This window comes from Ursus arctos, unplaced genomic scaffold, assembly GCF_023065955.2.
Source record: "Ursus arctos isolate Adak ecotype North America unplaced genomic scaffold, UrsArc2.0 scaffold_18, whole genome shotgun sequence".
Lineage (NCBI taxonomy): Eukaryota > Metazoa > Chordata > Mammalia > Carnivora > Ursidae > Ursus > Ursus arctos.
In genome coordinates, this window is record NW_026622852.1 from 31,227,779 (window position 1) to 31,250,298 (window position 22,520).

The 22,520-nt window shown below is 38.4% G+C and overlaps 1 protein-coding gene across 2 annotated transcripts in view; it reads left to right on the forward strand.

Annotated features, from left to right (window-relative positions):
- The window catches only part of PLPPR1 (phospholipid phosphatase related 1), a 582,239-nt gene that overhangs the window by 211,769 nt on the left and 347,950 nt on the right, over positions 1-22,520 (forward strand). For both annotated transcript variants that reach the window (XM_044386778.3, XM_057313626.1), the window contains one exon: positions 695-769. The gene's annotated coding sequence lies outside the window, so the exon portion shown is untranslated. The remainder of the gene's footprint in view (positions 1-694; positions 770-22,520) is intronic.

Here is a 22,520-nt window from a genome sequence, read left to right on the forward strand (position 1 = left end):
CAGTGGAGTTATGCTTGAGTTTTGACCCATTGCATTTGATGTATCATTAGAACATCCATGTCTAGGACAAGGTTGGAAATTACTGCTTAGACCTCAGGAACGAATTAGAACCAGAAATACAGATTAGAAAATTATCAAAATATAGGTGTAAATTTAAGGCATCGGCATGAATGAAACTGATCATGGAGAGTATAGATTGAGAGGAGACACCTGTTCAAGAAGGAGACATCAGAGGAGATTCAGAGGGATTTGTTAAGAGAGGGACAATGAAAGGGTCGAGTGCCCTGGCCAAGTGCAGAGACTGGCCTTGAGCAGCAGGAGGCATTCTCCCTTTGAGCCAAGTGGGAAGGAGCAGAATTGAATGGAAGTGAATATAGACATTCTCCTCTCTCCTCTTTGAACAAAGTGGGAGTCAAGGCATCTATGGAGATTGAAGGGTGCAAGGGCAGGCTTAACCACTTCCAAGAATAGAATCCTTGGAAGTTCTGCTGTGGAAAATATTTAGGGAAGGGGGAAAATACTAGGACTAGATTAAAGAAGCTGAAATTGGGTAATTTATCTCTCAGTGAAGTCTGACAATTTATGTGTTTTCTTTCATTGGGATTTAATTGTTTGGAAGTAGAAGTCAAAATGAATAAGAATGAAGAGATGACATTCTCTCCTACAACATCACTTCTTGCTTGCTCCATTCCAGCCATCTTGACTTTCCTCCTCCTTGAACACATCTGGTATACCAGCTGTTTCCTCTGCAGGAATGTTCTTCATACAGGTAAGCTAGCCATGTGGCTTCCTTCCTTCCTATCTTTCCTCGTATATGGCCTTATCAGTGATGTTCATGCTGACCATCTTATTTAATACAATAACTTCAACACTACATTTTTGATCTCCTATCCTCCTTACCCCTTCTTTTGGCCATAATACTTACCTTCTAATATATTAAATAATTGACTCATTTATCATGTTTACTCTTTATTGTCTGTCTCCTTTTACTGGTATTGAGCTCCATGAGGATATGGTTCTTTGTTCTGTTATGTATCCTAAGTGGCAAAACATAGTATAGTACATAGTAGTAGCTCAATAAATATTTATTGAATGAAATTAAAATGACTTAAGAAATGTGAATGTCAGTGAAGGCATATATTGGTTATTTGTTTTTACCGAACCAGAAGCAGAAAACTCCACTTTTCATGGTTACTTTTTGGATTATAATTTGTAACAAGTTTCTTGGGTTATAAAATTAAATTATTCCCCCTCTCTCTTCAGGCACCCACTTCTCTGTCTCCCTCCATAGTTATAGTTATAACCTACTCTGATAGATCACTCACTGACATCTAAGAATAAAATCCTCTTAATATAATTATATCTCATGCAGGAATTTTGCATTCTAAATTTCTTTCTCATTTATTTAATTAAGGGAGCTGGGTTAGTTCCGGATGTCTAAAAGCCTTTTGAAAGTTGGCTTAGGTGTTTTCTTGGTGTTGGTAGGTGGGGAAGGACCATGACTGTGGCATAATGAGGAGCTGCCTGTTCTACCTTGGAATGAGATGGCCCTTGTTTTGACCACATTTCTCTGTTAATGCTTACCCTAGAAAAAAGATTCTCAGTTTTGCCCAAAGAATTTTAGGTAACCAAGTAACTCGATTCAATTGTAAGAATCAATGAACTATTTTTATGTTTCACAGAGTTATCCTACACATGTGCCTACAAAGTAACCTTGAGACTATCAGATGCTATCATTTCTTTTCCTATATTTGAGGATCTGGTAAAAGTGATAAAAACTTCAGATCAAAGCAGTTTTCTTACAGCTTAAAATGAGCAGTGACCTTGGATCAAACTGAGAGTTGGGGCCTCTGCTCAGACGAGCACAGCAGGCTTCTTGCCTTCTCCCACTGCATGTCTCTCCCTCATGTGGGATCTGGGTCCTGGAGCGAGGGAGGCTTGCTCTCATTCTTCTCTCGATGCGCACTCTGAGGAGGCCTTGCACGTCTTTACCATGAAAGTAATCTCTTTCAGCTCTCTTCTCTTGCTGCTAATATTTTTCATAAATATTTTTCAGTGGAGATCAGTGGAAAAGAGTTTGTGGGTAGGCACAGACTTCTCTCGTGTCTGGGCTCCTATGCATTCTCATCAGTTCAAACCTGTCTCTTAACATTTTATGAAAATCTTAGATGTTTTCTTCTTGTCCATTTCTGTGATGACTGCCTCCCATCTCTACTGCTCTGACAAAGACAGAACAGTCATGGGATCCATTTCTCCTTGGGGGGCATTGCTTTCTTTTTTGGATTTTAGTTCAGTAGGTTACCCTGTGACCTCAGTTCTCTGAGGAGCTCAAACATTATGATTTTTAAAGGCTGTATCTGGATTGTTCTCATGGTTAGGATAAGAACTACTTTTTCTGCTTATTTTCTATATCTTAGGTGGAATATATTTTTAATATCTAGAAGGATTCTTTGGTTCTTTCCCTAGTCTCTGGCTATTTCTAAATCTCTTGGTTTCCTGCTCACATTTTAAAGCTTTTATTTTATTTCTTTCAACATGTCTGACATAGTTATTTTTTTATATTCTGTGTCTAGTAATACCATTATCTGGAATATTTGCAGATCTGATCTGCTCTCTGTTGCTTTTGATGTCTCAGTGATTGTTCTTTGTGTTCTTGTGTATTTTGGGATTTTTGACTCTGAGCTCATGTTATTTGAACTTTGTCTGTGGGAATTCTTTGAATCCAGGATTGAAGTTGAATTTCTTTAGAGAGGATTTGTGTTTACTTCTACATGGAGCATAGCCAGCCATTTTATATTAAATTATCTGCCTGAGGTTTTTTAGACCACATTGGTAGCATGAGTGGTCATTTTAGTTATGAATTCTTAGGGAGGGCATATTTTTTTCCCTTACCAAGCATCAGGGCCAAGACAGTTTGATTTCTGCATCATGCAATTTTAGAAGGTGGATTTACTTTTATTCACCGCTGTACTTATGATATAGCTCTTAGAGATCCTGGCTGCCTCTCTTAAGTAGGCTTGTAAATTTTTCTGTCTCTTCTATGACATGGGTAGCCATTAAAAGTGATTAACATCTCCACAGAAACTTACGAAAAAGCCAGCTTTTGCGCTTGTTTTCCTCTGATTCATTTGACCTCTGTGGATTTCTTACTTTGTACCTGTTCTGCAAATGTATTAATCAAAAAAAAAATATATATATATATTGTGTTAGCAGTTAAGTATGAGGGTCATTTGGGGTATCCAGTATGTCACACCTCCATGAACAGAATTCCCCTTTTAAAATTTCTTTACTGCCATGTTAGTGGAGTCTCAGAAGAGAGAAGAATTTGTGCTTTCAAGTCATATTGTTTAACTTCAGAAACTAAAGACTTCCTTTCAAAGAACACAATGTTATTCAAATGGCTACTTAAAGGTTTAAAAGCAGATAGTGTTATTTAGGCTGATTCACAAATTTCCTGTTGTTAGAACATCTTCCCCCATAGGCTGATATTTTGTTACCAGTTTAAGCATATGACTAATTAGCATATTTCCAGGCTTTCTCATCCAGGCAGACTGTTTTCAGAAAACATAGGGTAATAAAAGAAGGAAAGTAGTCTTGATATGTGCATGTCCCTAGATTCCAGTCTCATTGTTTATATGAATTTGGGGAAAAGGAGATTTGATATTCTTTCTCCCTCTTCTTTGAACAACCCACGATTCTTCCAGACCTCTGATTTAACACTTGGGTTCTACCAGAGAATTCAGCCATGAAGAAAATTATTTGAGTGCCTATTTTCTCAATTTTCCCAAAGATGGTAAACATTAGTACCATCCTAACTACACAGGAGGAAATAAGTTAATTCATTATATACAATGGGTTAACTCAGGCTAACATTAAGGCTTAATTCTCTCTTGGAACCTCACATGAGAAGGGCTGCTAAACACTTCTTTTCCACTTGTCATTCATCAGGGGACCCTTCAGTTGACTCCAGTTCCAAAGGAAAAAAGAAACCTAGCTTTTTAGAGGGAGTGAAGGAAAAGGGAAGAATAGAAAAGAGAAGGCCATTTACTGTAATTCATTATGGTCTTCCAGTGCCTTCTATATCCCATCTCTAAATGGTAGAGTGACTGAAAATATGCAACAGTTCCGTAAAAAGGACCTGATTTTCTCAGTAAGCCACGATTTTAGAAATGTCATTTGTTTCCATGACTCAAGGACAGTTTTCTTAATTGAAGAAAAAGAATTGAGTGTAATTTAAAAATACGAGTTTTCACCCCCAATGCTACCTTTTCCTATCTTCCACTCTTTGTGGGGCAAAATCTTCCCGACATGAAAGGCTACTTCAGTTCTATCAATACCTAAATGATGTTGTTGTTTTACAGATTTTATTTACTTATTTGAGAGAGTGAGTGAGAGAGCACAAGTTGAGGGGAGAGGCAAAGGGAGAGGGAGAAGCAGACTCCCCACTGAGCAGGGAGCCTGATGCGGGGCTCCATCCCAGGACCCCAAGATCATGACCTGAGCTGAAGGCAGACACTTACTGACTGAGCCACCCAGGCGCCCCTGACATTTATTATTTTTTAAATTAAAAATTAACTCAATTATGATCTTCATCATACCGTGCTGTGGTTTTGAAAGGTAATTTTTTGGTTCTCCATCCATGGATTATATCATCCTTGGGAGCAGCCTGGTCCTAGCAGTCCTTGCCCCCAGCTTCCTGGTTCATCAAGTTATCTCCTTCTCATCTATTAGACAAAACATAGTTGAAGACTTCATTCTCTTTGGAGGAAAAGTGCACAAACCTTGTTTGCTTGTTTTAATTTTTTATTTAAATTCAATTTAGTTAATATATACTGTATTATTAGTTTCAGGGGTAGAATTTAGTGATTGATCAGTTGCATATAACATCCAGTGCTCATTACATCAAGTCAGAAACCTTTTTTAACCAATTTCCCTTCACTGAGGCCCTTCCCTATCAGCTGTCTGGAACAATGATTTCTCCCTTTTTCCTCTGCGCTGCTTGGTATTTTGTAAAAACTATTATACAGGAACTCATAACTCTTTATTTAGAGTTTCAATTCTACTTTAGACTATAAGCTCTTTGAGGGCAAGTTCTGTGTCTTTTTTCATTTGCATATCTGGCTTCTTGTAGTGTTTGGGAACACAGTTCGTAGGTGCTCAGTTTGTTGGAAGAAAAAAAAGGAAGAAAGAAATTTGGAGTGAGGTAGACAGTATTCCCAAGCCTACTTTAAAAGTATGATTGAAAGCAGTCTTCAAAAATGTCTCTGTTTCAAGAATTTAGATAGAACAGAAGGCAGATGTGAATACTGAGAAAATCTCAGACAATGTAAATTCATAAATCAAGGTGTAGCTGTCATAGACTGAGCTGGAGGATTTTTGAAGATTGAGTACTAATACATCAATAATTTCTTGAGCTCTTCAATACAGCTTTCTAATTCTCTGCGTATTCCTTCTCCTTCCCTGTTCCTTCCATGTTTGCCACTAACCTAAGCAACTATTATGTCTTAAGATCAGGATACCATAATTGGGTTAATTTCTTACACATAGACTATTGGATCACAATGTTCCTTGGAAAAGAAAAAGTTGAGGAAGTAAATAGAAATGTTAAATTCTCTTTGCCAGAATGCTGATGAAGATTGCTTCAGGGGGATATAATAATAATGCTGTGAAGAGATATGACTATATAAAGATGCTAAAAAGAAATCAGAATTTAATCTGTGTATTCTTTATGATTAAATGGAAAATTAAAATCAGCTTAATAGTCATGCTGTTCAAGTGTTTTGTGGCATTTTAACAGCATATTTAAAATTTACTACAAACTCATTGTACAATATTTCAAATAAGTAAATTTTGCCATAACCACAAGATTATTAAAATGTACATTGTCCTTCCCCTGTGGGAATTATATACCACTTCTTATTTATTTGCCTTGGGGTATGTTTCAAAGTACTTAGTATTGCTATTTATGATTCACAGTAGACAAAATAAAAATGAACTATAGTCTCCATAACTTGTAAAATTTAGACAGTGTTATATTTTATATTTCTATTCTTTTGTTTTCTTTTAAAAGAAAGAACATTTATCTTGTTTCTGTTTACAGAAGTGATGATGGCTAATCATTTAACATTTTGAAAGCAAATAAGAGCAAAACAAAATAAATAAAAGTCTCTTATAATCTCATGACCCAACAACATTTTGCTATTTTGCATTTTATTTTGTATTTTGTATTTTATTTCAGCCCTTTTTTATATGTGAAAGGACATTAATTTAAAAACAGTAACCTGCAGGTATTGTTATATACCTGAAAGTTCAAATATTAAAAGTATTTGTGCAGCCTCTTTTATGTTCATTAGTTGCTTCAACAGAAGTTGGGAAAAAGGGATAAAACATGTATTATTCTAGCATCTTATCCAGAAACCTTCCACAACAGTTTTTGAACTAATGAGTTGAGAATGAGAAGGAACTAGAATCCAGCTGCCATATGAAGGCTGGAAATGCAGGTGGGTGGGTCAGGTTGGCTAATGTTGGAAATAGCAAAATCAGAAGCAGGAAGGAAGGGAAGACACAAAGGTGAGCCCCAAAGGCTGGAACAGGAAGGGCCAGAGAAGCAGATCCCAGACAGATAAGGGAGCCCATCTTTTCTTTTATCCTATCCTATTTGACATTAACTGCAAAAGAGAGCACAAGAGACAAATTATCCTCTTTCACTATACAGATTAAGGTGCAAATATTCTAATCACTCACTCCTCACCTCTACGGTGTCTTTAGTTTTGAAGACAAAGTTTCATTATTCTGAATGGTCAAGAAAGGTTGATCTTCAAACCAAGATTAGGAAGAGGCATGTGCCCCACTGGGATAATTGATACTCCATGCTCTTGCAACTCTCAGGCAAAACTTTTGCCTGTTTCTTTTTTTTGTATTAATATTTCATCTAATAAATTAGAAATCCCATGAGGGAGCTACTGATCTATTTTAGATCCAAGGAAAAGGAGGTTTAGAGGAGTTAAATCATTTTTCAAATTTATACATATAACGAAGAAGCCCAAATTGAAATTGACCAGGAAGGATGTGGTATGATTTTTAAAAATCTTTGAAATCATCAAGATGAATTTGGGAATATTAAATGGAAATGCTGTAGGCTTTAAGGTTGTGAACAAAATCCCCTAATAGGAAGAACAATTTCACATCAGATATGTAGAACTCATTTCCTCAAGATCTGGAGTCATCTAAGAAGATAATATGTTCAAGAAAGATTTTCAGAAATTTGCCATATGAAAATTATAGATTTTTGCATATATTTTTAACTTCTAAGCCTTTTTATTCTTGAGGAAAAGAAAGTTTTGTACTCTCACAAAACAACTCTGTGAGGCAGTAAGGTAGACCAGAAAGCGTGGGCCTTGGAGACAAAGGGAATGCAATCCAAATTTCAACAGCGTTATTAATTATCTGTAGGGCACATTGATATTTCTGAGTCTGTTTGAATTTTGACATATGTAGAAGGGAATAATAATTCCTTTCTCATAAACTTGCAATGCTATCTAAATTAGGTTATAGTTTATGAAAAGCTGTCTAGAAATGTTGGCTGTTGTTAGACAACTATTACTATACAGTGAAAAAAATCATTGTTCCAAAAAAATACCAGATGTTATTCTTGGTTGCGTTTCCAAGAGCACTAAATGTGATTGCATCCTCAGGGTGATTGCTTTGTAAACCAGGTGTGAAAAGGAGGCACTTCACCAGAGAGTTTCAGCAGTCATATCAGTCAACCCATAAAATTCTAGACCAACTCAAGACACAATGTGGACCTGGTATCCATCTGTTGTTTGAGTAAATCATAATTTAATTTCTATTTGCAGCTAAACAAAACAGACAAAAGCATCTACCATTGCTTATTCATTGACGATTTGTCTGCTCCCTGTATAATTACAGTATCTCAATTGATTATCTCTATATCCTGGCTTAGAATAGCCCAAAATGAATTTCTTTAACCTTGGCCAAATATGGAAAGAAATCAGTAGAAAAAGCAGAGCCACTTTTACCTGGATACTTAATTAACCTTGTACTATATCCGGCTGATCTTTGCCTTCCTAAAAAGTTCTTGACCACAGAATAAAATCTGAGCTCTATAAAGATTTTCACTAATTAATCTCTGCTATTTCTGACCCATATTTTCTCCTCCTCCCTACATGCTTTCTTTTTCTTTTTTTAAAAGATTTTATTTATTTATTTAAGACACACACACACACACACAGAGAAAGAGAGCACAAGCAGGGGGAGCTGCAGGCGGAGGAAGAGGGAGAAGCAGACTTCCTGCCGAGCAGGGAGCCCAGTGCACTGATGCAGGACTTGATCCTAGGCCCCTGGGATCATGACCTGAGCCAAAGGCAGTGCTTGAACTACTGAACCACCCAGGTGCCTCTACCCTACATGCTTTCTTATTTCTCAACATAATAGTTTAAGTTTATCTTGAGCATGATGATCTAATGCTAAGGTATTTTAGAATTATTTATCACTGGAAATGTGTTATATTATTATTTTTAGTTATAACATAAAGAGTCTGGAAACCTCTTAGACCTGGAACCAAGAGGAAAATGCAATCTAAATGATTACATGGGAACTTTCTGACAGAATCTCTTACTGATGTCATCGTGACACATGTTTTTGCGACTTCCATTTTAATCTAGTTTCTTTTGGACACATTGGTTAAAGTGATCTGTGCATCTCTAGATGGTGTTGCACTAAAAACCTCTGTGTTGTGTGCACTCTTCTGGAATGCCCGACGAATTGGGATTCCACAGCTGATCTAAGGACAAAGCATGGCATTGTTAGAACAATGGCCAATTCAAATGGGTTTATGGGATGAGTCTGGAGGTTAGAAATTTAGGAAGGCTTCAGTGGGATTGCGGAAGTATTTTGTATTTTTTAGATAAGCATTAGGGATCTGGAATTATAGAAGCTGTAGGATTGGGTAAAGCCTACCATCTTGAATTTCCTTATCTTGTACACAGTGTTCTGTAGTGATTCTTTCTACTTCTCCCCTTTTCCCTATGTTGATGTGTAGAATCTATGCAATCTGGGTATTTTCCTGTTGGCCCAAAGATGTTGGACAAGAGGGACCCACAACCAACATGCTGTAGTAAATATCTTTATGAACAGATGCTAAAGACCATGAAATGTCAAGAAATAACAGAAAAATATGAACACAAACCTGCTGGCATCACCCCTTTCAGTTGTAGTGTGGTGAGGGCTCTCCAGGAAGAAAACAGTTTTGCACTTTAGATGATTTTTCACCTTTGCCTCCATTTGTTTCCATTTTTGTTGAAATACTCATTATATATTAGACTGTCTCAGGCACAAGACCATTTCCTGGAAAGGGAGCCATTTCTCACATAACTCCTCTGGGTGACATAATGAAGATTTAACAGTGATAGTTGAGACTGGCAATTCAACAGTTAATGCCTGGTGTCATAAAGCATCCCATGGAGATGAACAACTGAGTGAGAATTTCAGCATATTGGACTTTGGCAGGAATAGAGCGCAGCAAATGAGCCTCCTGACATATGAAGGCACCATTTGATTTGACATCAATTGAAAAGCGTAAAGAATGTTCTAAACCTTCCCAATCTCTTTTCCTGCGGAGATAATATTGCGTCATTTCTGAGGGGAGCAAAAAGTTTATTTTGTGCACTTTTCAAATTTAAGACCTCAGACATAAGTTCTTATAATTTGAACAGTTCAACAGAATGTTCCTATAAAAAGTTGTGAAAGCTTTTTTCCCCCTGTTGTCTCCTTTAGTTATTACTCTTGAGAAGCCACTTTAAGAGAAAGACCTTTCTTTTCTCTTTTCAAGAGAAAGACTCAAGCCCGAAGAATCTGCTAAAATAAATTATTTCACATAACAATTTATTCAGAAAAGAAGCACATGTGAAAATTTCTTAATCTTCCACAAAGCTCTCCTAGTCCCATACAAAAGGAAGTATTAAAGTATAATAATAAGGAGTTGGAGCCCAAGAAATTGTTGAGAGAAAAATATAGAAGCAGAGGTTTACTCTAGGTAGTACCATTTCAGAGCTTCCTTTATAACCGTGCTGTTTTTCATGTGTCTGCTCATGTATTCACCAGAAACCTTTTCTCTGTATCTTCTGTCTGGTCGCCCTGTCTTGTTTCCTTTTTAAGTTCAACAAGACTGAAGTGGAATGTGTCCACCTTCTCTGATTACCCACTTTCACTCTTGGATCTCCACCTATTTTTAAAGGAATGACATTATCCTCACCCACCACCATTCAGGGAGCCATCCTGAGGTCCCCTTCTCTGTCAGATCTCCTCTCCAAATAGTCACCCTTCTCAATAGCCACCGTTCCCACGTGTGGTCTTGTCTTCTCATTCTCTAAGCCATTGTGCTCTTTCAGGCCATTCTTGTTTCACACATAAATCTCTTAATTGACTTCCCCTCATCTGATCCAACTTTCTTTGCTTCTCATGGCTTATAGAAGGAGATACAAAACTCTCTACTTTTCATTAACCAACCCCACTGCTTATGGAACTTCATGATTCCTCATTTATGGCTAGGCAGTTCTACTGATTGTTCTCCCAAAGCATGATGCATTCCAGGCACTATTTAAACCACTTTTCCCATACCTTTTAATTCAGTCCTCACAATGGTGTAGTAAGAGTGCTGTCTGGTTGCATTGGGTTGAACTTGGGCAAGTAATATAATCTATTGTATGAATGTGGGCAGGTAATGTAACTGCTCCATGTGTTTGTTTCCTCATCTGTAAAATGTGGATAATACTACTAGTATCTGCCTCGTTGAGTTATTGCAAAGATTTAATGTGGGCATGTATTAACAGCACCTAACCCATAAGGCATGCTTAGTAGATGTTGGCTGTTAGTATCATATCATATCATACATACAAAAGGAGATGCTGAGGCACAGACAGGTTAAACAATTGTCAAGTTGCTATAACCAGTTGGAGTTGGAGTTTGAACCTAATCTGACTTCAGAATGCACCTAAATGTTATATTATGCAGATACTCTTTATACCATTTACACCTGCAGTCCCCCCTCAATCTTATTTATTTATTTATTTATTTATTTATTTATTTATTGAGAGAGAACACACAAGCAGAGGGTAAAGGGGCAGAGGGAGAGGGAGAAGCAGACTCCCCAATGAGCAGGGAGCCCAATGTGGGGCTCTATCCCAAAGCTCTAAGATCATGGCCTGAGCCGAAGGCGGATGCCTAACCGACTGAGCCACCTAGTTGCCTCTCCACTCCCCAGTCTCCTTCCTTTAAGGAATAACTTAGACCTCCAGAAGACTATTAGTAGCTGCTCTTCCTCTGCTCTGAGATGTCATGGAAGCCATGGCGAGGGAGAAGCTGACCCCAGTTTGTGCCTCTAGTCACTTCTTTTTCACTGCTGGCCAGGAGTCTGTGATTGCCAGCTGTTGACCTGTCCTGCACTCTGAACACTTTGGGTGAACACTCCTGGTTTGGGCAGAGAGTATAAATCTCTCAAGAATAGGATGCCTCACTGAGGGAAGCAGAGAAGTGCATTTTTTTTTTCATATCACAAAAAAAGGCTTCCAAAGAGGCTCAAAGCTGGCTGAGAGCCCCAATGCCCACACCCTCTGGAGAAAGGGGTCCATTTTCAATGCATGGGTCATATTCATGGCTTGAATATCTCTATTATACTCCTGACTAGTTAGTTCCCAAACAGGAAAAAACCCTTGCAATTCATATTTATTAACACAGGATCAGGTAAAATGGTTTAGACAGAGAAAAATCCCTAGAATATAGGAGGAAAGAAAAGAAGGATCTCTTCTGTGGCAGACACTATTCCACACATTGCCAAATATTAATTAATTCAGTACATAAAAATTTTGTGAATACTTATTATGTGCCAGAAAGGCCTGTAATAGGTCCTGGGGTGCTGGGATTCATTTGACAGACATATTCCTTGCCCTCATGGAGACTCCTCATGGAGTCTAGGATCTAGCAGAAGTAAAGATGTAGGGCAAACATTTTGTATATTCTTTTCCTCAATTCCTGAGAAGCAGGAATGCATTTCCATTTACCAGTATAGAAATCGAGGCCCAGAGAAGCGTGGTTTCTTGGTTCATATTGCGGGTCCATTAAGTTAAGAAGCAGAGTTTCATACCCACTTCTTTCTAGATAATTAATTTTCATATCCTTGTATTTGTCACAGAATCTCTTCTGCCATTAACTTGATGGTTAGCTTTTTAGCCAGCATTACATAAACAGTAAACTTCAGAGGTAAGCTTGTGAGATTTTCACTTACATTGTTCTTTAGGAAATCTGCCAAATCCTTTCATTCAACCTACTAAACATTCTAAACATCAGAGTTTTGAGTATTGACTCTCTTGCTTAAGCACCAAGCATATTAGGTACAATTATTTCTGAATAACTCAATAACAATTAAAGTTTTTTCTACCCAGTCCCTTAAGAGGTATATATTGATTTAAAATAAAATTAGTTCAAAGTTAAAAAGTGGCTCAAATGCTAGTATTTAATGCTTCTCCTCTCAGCCCCAGCAAGGAGATTCCCAGTGAAATGCCCTAAGGAGTATAAAAATGGAGAACATTTAAATCTACCCTGGAGAATAAGAAAGGGTATGTGTTAGAATAGCCTTGAGAAGGCGTCTCTTGAACTTGTTTGCATGTCTGTCACAACAAAGATTTATTCCTCACTCCTCTCTTCCTCCAAGTCTTTGCTGGGATATGACTTTCCCAAGAAGATCTTATTATATTCGGTATTTCCTAGCCCCTTTCCTCTGATGTTACATTTTTTTCTTCTCTGTTACATTTTTCTCTGTGGATTTTATTTTTTATATTTTTAATTTTTTAAAGATTTATTTATTTATGGGGGGGAGGGGCAGAGGGAGAGAATTCCAAGCAGACTCTGCACTAAGGTCAGAGCCTGACATGGGGCTCGATCCCACGGTCCTGAAATCATGACCTGAGCTGAAACCAAGAGTTGGACACGGCAACCAACTGAACCACCCAGGTGCCTCTTCTCTGTGGGTTTTTTAAAAAATCACCTGCCATACTATAAACTTAACTTTTTTATTTGTTTATTGTTTCTCTTCCTGTTTTGCACCTCTGGAACATAATCTCCATAAAAGAAGACTTTTTTTTCTTTCATTTTCTATTGCTATATCTCTATTGACTAAAATAGGTCCTGGTACTAAGTAGGCACTCAATCAATATTTCTTAAATGAATGAATCCCTGTTTTACTGATGAGGAAACTGAGGTTAGAAGAGTATTGTACTCTCATTCTGCCTATTTTATCTTCATCATTATTTTTCTGAGATCTCTGCGTATTGGTATACACATATCTAATGAATTCTTCTCAGCACAATATTATGTAAGTTGAATATGGCAAATTACATATTCTGTTCCCCCACAGATGGGCATTTAGGCTGTTTCTAATACTGATGTATTAGTTCCCCCACAGATGGGCATTTAGACTGTTTCCAATACTAATATAACAGCTTGGCACTAGGTGTTGAGTGAGGTATTTCCAGTTGGTCCAGAAATGCAGAAATCAGCCAAGACCTAAAGCTGAGGACAAAAGGAACTAAGTCCTCTATATTCTGTGTGGATGGAACCATCAGCCACAGGTGCCACTTGCCTCTCTGCAGGGCGTGGCTCTCCCAACTGGATGTAAGAAGAGGCATGGGGGAGAGGGGGTGGCCTCGTGGGGGAATACTGTATTCACAAAGAGAAGCTCTCTTCTCACCTACGTGTGTGTGTGTGTATGTGTGTGTGTGTGTGTGTGTGTGTGTGTGTGTGTGTGTTGTGGGGTGGGAGGTATGTGTCCTTTTTCTGAATCCAAGAGAAAGAGTCGATAAGGAAATTATTTGCAAAGTTCTGAGGTGCCCAGACTGTCCACCCTCTACTACATTTTGAGCTCAGGAGCATCTATTATGAAACTTGCCAATGCCCTGGGATGTTGGAGAAAGGGGCAGGAGAGAGAACAGATTCAAGAGAAGCAGTATCAGGAAAACAACTGGAATCTCCTCTACTCAGCATGGCAAAACTATGCTTTTGTTTCTGCCTTTTAGGTGAAGGAGACATTTCTTTGTCAGTCATTTAAAAATTTGAGTTGACATTTGGTACGTTCTGTGTTGGTCTTTCATCTTTCATCATTGACTTGAAAGTTGTTTTCTTTCTTCTTAGTTTAATCATATTCTCCTGATGTTGCAAAGTTTCAAACAAAAGGGTTGTTGTCAACGATTTCATGTGTGGTTGTGTAACTGTTACTTCGAGGACATAATGCCATTTATTTATTTATTTATTTATTTATTTATTTATTTATTTATTTATTTAAAAGATTTTATTTATTTATTTGACAGAGATAGAGACAGCCAGTGAGAGAGGGAACACAAGCAGGGGGAGTGGGAGAGGAAGAAGCAGGCTCATAGCGGAAGAGCCTGATGTGGGGCTCGATCCCATAACGCCGGGATCACGCCCTGAGCCGAAGGCAGGCGCTTAACTGCTGTGCCACCCAGGCGCCCCCATAATGCCTTTTAAATATACAATGAGGAAAAGCATGCTGTATTCAAGAGCTCCAATGGGACAGAAATAATTTTGATCACTTATAACAAAATAGTTTTATTTGAGGGCTTAAATAAATTAGAGTAGACACCTAGAGTAATTTTTATTTATTTATGTATTTATTTAAAGTAATTTTTAGGGATATTAAGAACAGTGTCCAAGCTGCCTTTAAAATGTTCTGAATAGGGTTTATTTTTATAATTAAGAATATCACACTTTAATGTACATTTGAAGTGATTAAAAGCGTCAGATCATAATGTAATACCAAGACATCATTTATATATGATTTAGTTAATCAGGCACTTCCCATTAGACATTATTACTTGCCTTCCAGACATTGATGGTGCCATTTCTGATTTGATCATATCTTCTACCCAGAGTCTGTCCATTTAGAAAGTCTTATTATCATTATGTTTTTCTCTAGAGCTGGGGTATCAATGTTTGTGAATGTTTTTTGAAAGACTGATTTTTTTATTAAAGCTGTACTGAACCGAAATTATGCATTTAAAGGTTCTAATTCTCCACCCTGTGGTTTCTCCTCACTGTTTTCTAAATCTTCTTATTGCATATTGTGTTTGAATTGGCTTTCATTGCCAAAGTTTTGATTAAGTAAATGCCATAGCTAGAAATTAAATTAGAAGCACTTATCAAATTGCAGCCAGGTGATATCGATCTTTAAATGTAACCTATATATTCAAGGCAGCATGCAGGGTATGGGCTTGCTATCTATGAAATGAGCTTCGTAATAAATTGACTATGCTACATTCCTCATCATGCTTTTATCATCCATTAACCAATTACTAAAAAAGTGGGAGGGGGCTGGGTGGAGAAAGAGGATGTGAATGCTGCAGAGTTTTGAATGTATAGTGTTAGCGAAGAGGAGAGGGCATTGCCTTAGTCCTTTCTTTATAGTTCCTCCTTAGGAATTCTTTCCTAAAAGCATTTCTCTACTGCCCATTATCAGAGTATAGGGTGTCTCTAACTTAACAGCACACACGTCAAGTTGGTTCTTCTCTGGAGAAATGCTACTGCAGGCAGAATTTTCTTTATATCACTGTTCCTTGTGGATTTTTGACGAATCATGAGGCATTAGAGGAGCTGCAGCTGATACTCCCCCACCAGCCACTTGCCCATTGCCTTCAATTAGGGAGAACAGGTGTCCCACCAGACAGCTGTAAATGCCAAGGGGGCATCTGCAGCTGCCAGGTTAGTGCCAGGACTCGGCAAATGAATGGTCACATTGCTGCCTGAGGGCACCAAGGTTTAGAATTTCTCAGGCAGGGGCAATTATCTCCATCTCAGAAGGTGAAAAAGAACTTCTGTCAGGCTTTCTCCCTTACGGTGCGGGACTGCCAGCACACAGTGAAGCCCTGAATTAATTGGATGTCAGCCCTGACTTTGCTGTCAGAAGAACTGTGATAACTGGGTCATTCTTATTTTAATCCTGGCTAAGGAAATTGGGGGATTAAAATAATTGCCTGGATATTTCTAGGGTAAGCAAGAGTAGCAACTGAGGTTCATGGATAAAGATGATCTCTTAGCTAAATCTTGTCTTATCCTCAATTCATTCTCTTTCTTTCTCCCCATTCCCCCCCACCCCCCGCTGTGCTCCTTCACTCACCTGAAATATTGGATGGTAGTGAAAAGAGCTTTGGTGTTAGAAACATTTGGCTCATATCCCCAATTTTCTGCTTATTAGCTGGTGTGATTTGGGGTAAACTGCTTTATTTGTTGCTCCTCCATTTTCTCATCTACCAAATGGGTTTTTGTGAGAATGAAATAATGAGTTAAATGATATAGTCTTGCACCTGGTATATTGTTGGCACAACATAAGGACTAATTCCTTTATCCTTCCCAATATGATTTCTCCATTTTATTTACCCTGGCACTTCACAGCTCTAGTCTACAAAGCTTCAAAGCTTGTTTTGATGCTCTGAGAACACCCTGGGTTGTTAAAATAATCAACCACATCAAGCGCTGTTCAAATCCAGGCCAAATTAACTCTATAGCTATTAAGTTGTTTATTGACCAATTGGTTGATTGATTCATTCATTGAGAAATTATCTCATAAGCAGCCCTGTATTCTGAATGCTGGCTGTATCAGAAGATAGGGAAGAGGAAGTCTTTTCAAGCAGATAAAAGAGAGTTAAGTCTGGGAAGGTAGAAAATCTTCTTTAAAAAATGTGCTATACATGTATGGAACTTTATATAAGACTAACTTTATGTATAACAGCAGTAATAAAATTCTACCCAAATGATTTGATAGTTTTATATTTTTGTCTCTTTGTCTTTCTCAAGGTGGGTGTCTTCATGCTGTAGACAGCAGGGTGTAGAAATTATGAGCACAACAATTGTTGGAGAGGATGTGGAGAAAGGGGATCCCTCCTACATTGTTGGTGGGAATGCAAGTTGGTACAGCCACTCTGGAAAACAGTGTGGAGGTCCCTTAAAAAGTTAAAAATTGAGCTACCCTATGATCCAGCCATTGTACTGCTGGATATTTACCCCAAAGATACAGACGTAGTGAAGAGAAGGGCCATATGCACCCCAATGTTCATAGCAGCTTTGTCCACAATAGCTAAATCGTGGAAGGAGCCGAGATGCCCTTCCACAGATGACTGGATTAAGAAGTTGTGGTCCATATATACAATGGAATATTACTCAGCCATCAAAAAGAACGATTTCTCAATTTGCTGCAACATGGACGGCACTGGAGGAGATAATGCTAAGTGAAATAAGTCAAGCAGAGAAAGACAATTATCATATGGTTTCTCTCAGCTATGGAACATAAGAACTAGGAAGATCAGTAGGGGAAGCAAGGGATAAAGAAAGGGGGAGGTAATCAGAAGGGGGAATGAAGCATGAGAGACTATGGACTCTGAGAAACAAACTGAGGGCTTCAGAGGGGAGGGGGTGGGGGAATGGGATAGGCTGGTGATGGGTGGTAGGGAGGGCACGGATTGCATGGTGCACTGGGTGTTATAAGCAACTAATGAATCCTCGAACTTTACATCAAAAACCAGGGATGTACTGTATGGTGACTAACATAATATAATAAAAAAATATTAAAAAAATTATGAGCACAGACACATAAAGTCTAGTCTAGAACTAGATTTACTGGTTTTATAATTCAGGCTTAGTCACTTACTGGTTATATGACCGCAAGCAAGTAATTTAGCCTCTCTGTGCCTCAGTTTGCTCTGGTGTCTATAACTGGTAATCACCTGATAGTGTTGATATGAGGATTAGATGGGCTAATATATGTAAAGCATTCAGAACAGCGCTGGGCAAACAGCCCTAAGTGTTAGTAGTTACCCCTAGAATATTAATAGGACTGTAAAGCAGGGTCTTAACCCACAATCACACAGCATCTTTTCTATATTCTCACTGGTTCAGAAGATTTTGTCCCGATTTACTTTTTTTAATTTGTATTATAAAGCAAGAGTGTATGGAATAGTCTCTTTTGAATTATATACCTGGTCTTGTGATTCCTATATACCATCCTTATCCCCCTCTCAAGCTGTCCTCTATTAAGAATTGCTGAAAATTAAATGAATAGAAAATAATATTGGGTATTTGGTGGTCTGTGGAAGGTGGCTAGTGATATAGCTAAAAGCTGAAATGATGGAATGAAATTGGCTGGATTATTCCTGTAAGAACTTTACCAACACTAACGAAATGCAGTAGACCCATTTCCCTCTAGCACACATCTGGTGCAATTTCCCCTTTGGCCATAAATTTCTACAGCCACAGACAGCTGAGCAATAAATTCTTTGTTTAATATTTCACAGTCTCCTGTTGGAAGGGGGTTCCTTCACATGATTATACTTGATGTGAAAAAAAAGAAAGACATGTTCCTATTCAGTTTTAATCAGTTTGTTTCCCTCTGTGATATATATAATGCTTAGGTTATTTTTATATACTTAAGCATAATGGGATAATTAAATAGAGTTTTAATGGTTTTAATTCTCCCCATCTTTAAGAAATTGCTTCTCTTAATTGTATTGAGTTTGAGAAAATGAAGGCATGTATTTTATGTAGTTATGTAAGCTATTTTTATGATTTGTAATTATGACATAGGTAGCTCTACTCCCACCCCTCCAGACTCACACATACTCACTAATCACATTTTCAGGTGCAGTATTGCTCAGGGTCAAGGGAAGAATTTAACTGTTCTGTCTTAGGCTATCATGTGCTCTCCCTGGAAGATGGTCCATGGCAACAGGTTGGAGCTGATGAAGTTAAATGTTATTCACCCAGTTCTCTCTTCTTTTATGTGGAATTAAAACTCCCACTCTAATCATTCTTTGTCAGTTTCATTTAGTTTTAATAATTTGAATCTACGGTGTCTTCATTTCCACAACTTCCAAGTTTCATTTAGAATCCCTTGCAGTAAGCTGTATGTAGTGGTGCACCAGTACATGGATCTCTGGGGGGGAAACGCCCTGTGTTGTATCATATGCCTTCATGATATAAATGCTTCCATCACGACTGATTTCAAGACACAGATGTAGCATCACTGAATGTAAAGTTGGGAAGAGATGCGTACATTTGGTGTTCGAGAGCCAGTGAGGCAGCTCCAGTACACCATTGCCTCTATAATTAACAGCATATTTTACCCAAGAAGATGAATCAGTATTCCAAAGTTATTCTACACTAGGTGAAAGACGTTCGGGGTGTGTGTGTGTGTGTGTGTGTGTGTGTGTGTGTGTGTGTATAAATGTGTATATGTGTGTGTATGATATATTTTATGTATATACATATATATACACACACATATTTATGTATCAATCTGTATATCTATATCTCCTTTCCTTTTGTAGCCAGAATTTTAGGCATTTTGATTTCCTTGGCAACCAAATATCATGTGATTGCAAGTGAAATCCAATATAACAGCTTTACTCCTTTGGATAAAATCTAAATGAATAGAGATTAAGTATAAAAACTCTTCACAATTGGAGAGAAGCCTTCTTCTCAGGTTGCTTTTCTAAGCCAGGTGTTCTTAGATTAAAAAGAAGAAAACAGAGCATTGTTCCGTTAACCTGGTTTTTAGTTTAACTGTATTTAAATGAATGAAAGATTTAATCAAAGAGGCATCTCCCTTTACACTTCCTGAAAACAGATCCAGATTGCTATAAATTGTGATTTACTTTTCTTCTTTTTCTCCCCCCCCCTTTTTTTATCATTCAAATACTGCTCTCTAGGGAACTTCTCTTGGTTAGGCTGGGCACTGCTTGGGAAGCTCTCAGTGTCTTGACAATTCTGACTGTCTTTATTATCCTGAATGACAAAGAAGTTGTGCATGGTGCCTAGTGGTATTCAGCTGGCTGTGGTTCTGTGTTCATGATCTCCCATGTAATGATGCCTTTGGACTTTTCTGAAATTCAGTTTGCCAGATACGCTGCCATTGGCATGATGGCAGGAGGAAATGAACTGGCTTTGCTCCATTGAAAAACTGGACCTAATGGAACATTGAGGCTCATTTTTATTATCAAGAGGTATTATAATGTCAACTGGGCAGGCTACCTGACATTAGGACCCAGTGCAAAATGAAAATGTAGGGTCCCTTGTTAAAAATTGTTAATAATTTCAAGGTGGTGACAGCAGAGTATTAAACCACATGTGGAGCCTTTCCACGTGCAGGGCTCTAAATGACTGCACAGGTCATAAGCTCATGAAACCAGCATTGGATGTCACCACAGGTCCTCTGCATTTTCTCACCATGCCGTGGAGTCACGACAATGATGGGGCTGGAGAGCTTCAATAGGGACAAGATATACCTGGGTCATGGGATGCTTCCATCAACATGGACAAGAAAGTTTCTAGTCCTGAAATGAAAAATGGGAGTCAGCATTTCCTTCCAGAAGACACCATAGACAGAGAATTAAAATATACCACATTAGAATGACCAGTCAGAAGAAATACAATAAAAAAGAAATTGGTACAATATAAAGTCCAGAGGGTCAAACTTGGGGCTTCCTTGGCCAAAAGGAGTCAGAAACCTTAAATCAAAAAGGTTCAGTAAGAACAATCTATCTAGTCCACTCTGTAAACAAAAACAAATAAGAAAAAAAAGAAAAGAATAGGCTCATTTTCTGCCAGGATCCCCACAAAAACAGCACTAAAACAAAAGACTATAAAATCTGTGAAACTGGCTGCTGACTTGGCGGGAAATGCTTAATTAGCAACATCTAGAGGTTAAAATACAGCTTAGACTCTCTTTTGAAAAAATGTCAACATCCTCTTACGACTGGTGTATTACACAGATCTACTGTGAATGATTATTCCTACCGTGAAAGGGTTCTGCAGAGCAGAATTGTGTCAAAAGACCCACTGTCACTTAAAAATGTAGAGCTGACAGTTCTTATTCTTCTACCTGGAAATGGATGACAATTGAGGACAGTGCTGGAAAATGTAGAGACAGGAAGTGGTAGCTGTCTGAGTGAGAGTCTGGATACCAGGGAGGATGAAAGCAGGAAGGGCTCTCATGTGGTGAAGCTTGTCTAGAATTGAACAGGGTGTTAAGAAATACCAGGTCCATTGCAGACCTTGGTCCTTAGACTTGTTAAAAAATAAACTGAGACGTGTTAAAAAATTTGAGTTTATTTGAGCAAAAATTGATTCGAATCTGGCAATGTCAAACTGGAAGTGGTTAGGAGTACTCTGTGGACAAGATGGTATGGAGGGAAGATATGTGGAGAAAGTGTGGAAACAAAGAAAGGAAATGAAAGCTTAGTTGTGATTGGTTGTCCTTAGCATTTAGATTTAATAACCTTGAGGCATTTACAGTTTTAAGATTTTTGGTTTGCTTAGGTAGGCCACCAAGGCATTAGAGCCATACTAGTTCAATGGCTTGTTTCATTTAACAGACTATATTTATCACACTCCATACCACAGGTGATAACAGTTGTCTTCCATGGCTTCAGCAAGGTCCTTGCAGCTGAGAAGTTGTAAGCTCTGGCTCTAGCATGTAGCTCTTTTCTGAGCTGCAGACTCAGACCTCATCTCTCACCACACCCGCAGTCACACTGAGCTATTTGTGGGACTTGGAACACACCATGCCTTTCCACTTGCTCTTCTCTCTGCCTAGAATTCCATCTTGGGCACTAACCACCAACACCCCCACCTCTCCGCCTTTCTAACTTGCTGACTCCTTCAGATCCTTCTAGACACAGTTCAAACATAGTTCTTCCTAGAAGCCTTCCTCACTTCTCTTTCTGATTTTTATGCTCTTTCTCTAGCACCCCCTCCACTTCCTTCTTTCCTACAGGACAAATTGTTTAATTGATTCATTAATTTGTTTCCTTCCCTCAAACAAGAACTCCTCAAAGGGTCTAGACCAATCAGGTCATGTTCTTACTATATTTTTAGTTCCTTAGCCTAGTGCCTGAAGCATTGTGTGTGTTCAATAATTACATGTTAGATGAATGAATACATAAATAATTAAATGGACACTAAAAATTTCAGAGGGGTAAGTGAAGAAGTGGTTTCCACCTGCCAGGCTGTTCCTCTAAGAAAAATTGCTTGGGAGTGGTTAGTGGAGAGGTAAGAAGTAAAAGGACTATTTACATGTAGCTTAACTAGTTACTGTGGAGAAGAGCCTCAGCTGGAGTGAACCTGGAGTTTGTTTCATGACTATCTCTGTGATGGGTACTGGGAGAATTGTTTCACATTCTTATGCCAGCATACATCAGTAGGGCCTTTAATCATGATTCTGTTCTGGCTAAGAGTTCAGAGTACTCATATCAGGGGACTTCTCATTCATTCACTCCCAGTTCCCTTCAACACTGTTCTTTTTGCATCACTTTCAACTGCTTTCCCAAAATTGCTAGGATGGCTGAAGTGGCAAGACTGCGTTCCTGCTGTGTGCTCTCCCTGCCCCCAGGGCTGTGAATGGGGCTCTAGGAAGCAGTGTGGTTGGTGACTGGTTGGCTGCTGTC